The sequence below is a fragment of the Rhagoletis zephyria genome, unplaced genomic scaffold (assembly GCF_001687245.7).
Source record: "Rhagoletis zephyria isolate East Lansing unplaced genomic scaffold, Rhagoletis_zephyria_1.1 Rzeph_scaffold_00343, whole genome shotgun sequence".
Taxonomy (NCBI): Eukaryota; Metazoa; Arthropoda; class Insecta; order Diptera; family Tephritidae; genus Rhagoletis; species Rhagoletis zephyria.
In genome coordinates this window covers 267,767-272,044 of record NW_016157427.1, presented here as the reverse complement: position 1 = coordinate 272,044, position 4,278 = coordinate 267,767, and positions in this window count along the sequence as shown.

Below are 4,278 nucleotides of genomic sequence, written 5' to 3'. Positions count from 1 at the left end.
TAGGTACGTACATATCGTACACCTAGATTTAAAGTGAGCTAATTCAATATTCAGATCGGGGAATATAATTGCGTGTGGATTATGCAGATTCAACGCAATTAATACAAAAACAGGAATAACAGTAGTTTTTTAGTTAATGTATATAATCATGAAGAAAAAAATATTGTAAGTGGCGGTCCACGAAAATTTATCTGGTTTCGATAGTAAAGAACCAAATGATATCCTCTTTATTTAACTTTATTTTTTTTTTGATTGGTGTATAGTGCGCTTAACGCACTGCAGCACGTACCGTCACTTTGTGTTTTCATACGTGGGAAAGGCCACCTGCAGACTAAAAGAACCGGATGTTGGTATAACACTGAGTGGGGAGCGGAGGAAATTGCTGACGGCAGAGATTTAAGCACTGGCGTCTTTTCAATGCTACAGGATAGTACACCACTATTACCTTTGTTGAAGAAATTCAAAACCATGGACTACGTGGGGAACATAGGTGGAGGTGAAGGAGTTTACGTGTCTGCAGTGACAACCGAGCTGCACTTAAGGCATTGGCCCTCTAACTACTTCCAAACTAGTTCGGCAATTCAAGTCCCGACTAAATTATGGTGATAAACTAACGAGCTTGCTTTACTCTGGGTGGCAGGTCAGTCAGGAGTACCTGGTAATGAGACATCTGACCGTTTGGCCAGAATTGGCTCAGACCAGGCATTCCTCGGTCCGCAACCAGTTTTAGCACACCCACCTTCGGCCATCGAAGCAACCATCAGAAAATGTGTGAATACTTCGCTCAGCAATGACTGGGAGGCATCGAAGGGATGCAGGTGGGCAAAACTCATGTTGCCTTCAATCTCAGAAGGTATATCTAGTTTGCTTGCTTGGTTGTTTGTCATCGATTTTTCTAGACTCATTCTTTTCTCTATTGTCAGTTTCTGAATTAAAAGTTTGGCGTAAAAAGCTTATCCGTTTTTTTGTTTTCAGTTTTGTTTTAAAAAAAATGTGAGTGATAAATATTTTTCGCCTCACTTTAAAACTCGGAGCGATAAAAATAAAAATTTTGCCATCCATATTACAATTATTACAGGTATTGTCTTCCCAGAGAGTTTTGCTTCACATAAAAATTCGTGGTCCCTTATTTTCAATTTGACGCAGTTCAATGTTTGGCCTCGCTTCATGTTATCGCTCAATTTAATTTTAATAATTTTTCAAAACAAAAGAAAACGTTTCAAATAAAGTGAGCCATAAAAAATTTGAATTTATTTACTAAGCCAATGTTTATTTTTCGGCTTTTGCGAATTAAATAAGTTCTCTGCAAGAAGGCTTGTTAAAAAAAACGTGTACATCAGGGATGTTGCGAATATTTGCATTCGAATTCGTTATGCGAATGATTCGCATCATTTTACACATTCCCATTCGCATCAAATGATACAAATGTTTTGCGAATGCGAATGTGTACATGGGTAGAGAGTCCACTCCAATATTGTTGAAATGGCTCTAAGTCTGTCTAAGCAGGGTGCGGACAATAACCGGCTTTTAGCTTCAGGCGCTAAACGGTTAAGTAGTATATCAAACAACATTCATGGGCCTTCTACAAATACTGCTAAAAGTCTTATAAGCAACCTAGAAATAATTTTAGGTTCCTCCAGCGAAAGCGAAGGCTCGTATGTAGAATCTGGGTACATTAAAAAATTGGAAATTCAAGCTCAATTGAAGGCCTATCTTAAAGAAAAACACTCATCTCGGTGAAAATCCTCTCGATTGGTGGTTCGAAGTGAGTAATTGTACAGTAATGTGTAATGTATAAACGAGCCTCTAAGAAATCGCCTAATGGGAAAAAAGGCAGCAAAATTACTTTTTTTGAAATATGGGCGTATTATATATTATATTATATATTATTAGTTATTATATTGCATTATCAATTATATATATAGGCAATAATGTTTCCTTTACACCCCTTTTGCGGCTAAACTATACCTCTAAGGAATAAACAATTATATATCATTAGAAAGGTATTTTTTCAAATTTCAAATTGGTTTAACATAAAGCCAAACAAAGCAATTCAAAAGTGACAAAGTGGGGTGGAAATGCCTCCTAAATGTATGCTTTAATATTGATACTGAATTACAGAAACGTGCTAAGCAGCAGTTTAGGAATAAGATATATCGTCCCCTTAGTATAACAATAGCCTATGTGCTCATAGGCTATTATTTTTTTATTGAATTTTTGGATTCTCCATCGTCGATTTTATATGTGGTCAAAATTTTGTCAAATTCTAGTTCCACAAAGTGGGTCAAAACGTCAGTCAAAAAAATATAGTATAAATTTGTATTAAATTATTTTCCTCAAAAATCATGTAAACGCATATACGCTATTTTTACATAAACTAAATTTTCTGTTTATTCAATAGAATAGTAATGTACACTCACATACTCTATTTTAACTTTTAGGAAAAAAATCAATTTTGTCATGACACAAACACCTAAAATGACGTATAATGATATACGTTGTTGTTCAACAAATATTTTCAATTTGTTCATTTGTATGAATCTTATAGGCCGTTATATTCTCAGAACAATTAACATGTGTTTTAAAATTACAAAAAACAAAAGTAGCCTATGCAATGCTTACGTTGTTTTATCATGTATGTAAATGCAATAGAAATAATTTGTGCAATTTAGGATTTCAGTTCGTTGTTGAAATTCGCTCGTTCATAATCATTTAGTCGTTCATTCGTTCCCAATCATTCATTTAATCATGGATTTGTCAAGCTCTGGTGAGTATCTGCTATCTTAAATTGCAGGAAAGAATATTTAGGTATATTAATTGTCAACAGAATTTGCGACGGAATCAACAGGAGCCCTATGTGTGAAACTTGCTCCAAACTCTGTTGGATTATCTTTGGAACCAGTGGATTCAAATATATCGGAAAATGACGAAGAGGATGAAGAAGAGTTTTCAGCAGGATCGTCAGATTATTATATTCCAGAGACGGATGAAGAGGAGGATAATCTCGAGGGGAAAATTGCAAAATCTTCGGTAAAGCAACATGAAGTGCTCTGCGAAATCGCGGAAGAAAGCAATGATGAAAATGTAGAATTGACAGTAACACGAAAAAGAAAGGTGAGTTAATTAAAAGGTAATTTAAGAAGATGTCTCCTACAATTATGGATTTGTTGTATTCAATAGCGTAAGAGCCAGCTTTGGATGCAGAACAAAAGAAAGAGTGACAGGAGTCAAGGAAAGGCTTATGTTACAAAGAGTGGTAAAGTAATTAAGGAACGTTTACCGAAGCCCGCTGATTGCAGCTGTCATCACAAATGTCCAGAACACTTCTCTGAAGAAGATCGTAAGAAAATCAATGCAGACTATTGGAGTTTGGGCGATTACTGCAAGCAACGTCTATTCCTTAGTAATAACATAAAAGTGGAGAAGTGCAAGAGGACATTAACGAGAGAATCACGGCGGTCGAACACTCTAAAATACTTTCTAAATGACAAACAGGTCTGTAAAAAGTTCTTCTTAAATACTTTACACGTGTTAGACTGCGCGATATCTGTATTAGCCTAAAAAAAGAATCAAAGAGAATTTGTTGACATGAGGGGTAAACACGGAATGCAAAGAAAAGTAGACGCGGAGATAGCAACTCTTATTAAAGAGCACATAGAGTCATTTCCAGCAGTAGAAAGCCACTATACTCGAGCAAAGTCCCAACGCCTTTATCTGAGCTCAGACCTAACAATTACAAAAATGTATAACTTATTTAAAGAACGCCACCCAGACCTCTCAGTTAAAGAACATATGTATCGCCACATATTTTGTAATAATTACAATTATTCATTCCATCATCCAAAAAAGGACACATGCTCAACATGCGAAATGTTCAAAAATACAGAGGACAAGGCTTCAATACAGAAATCATATGATGAACACTTAGCAAATAAAGCCCAGGCAAGACTCCACAAAGATGCTGACAAGGAGTTATCTAAAAATAACAGCAATATAAAAGTATTTACTTTTGACTTACAATCAGTGCTATTGACACCATGTAGCAATGTAAGCACCTTGTATTACAGTCGAAAGTTCGCCACATACAACAACACATTTTACGATTTAGCTAGTGGAGCTGGATATTGTTTCCTGTGGGATGAAAACCATGGTCACCGTGGGTCAGAGGAAATTGGAACCACTTTATTAAAAATGCTGAACAATTTACCCGAATCAGTAACGGATGTTATTCTGTATTCAGACTGCTGTGGAGGACAGAATAGAAACAGATTAATTGCC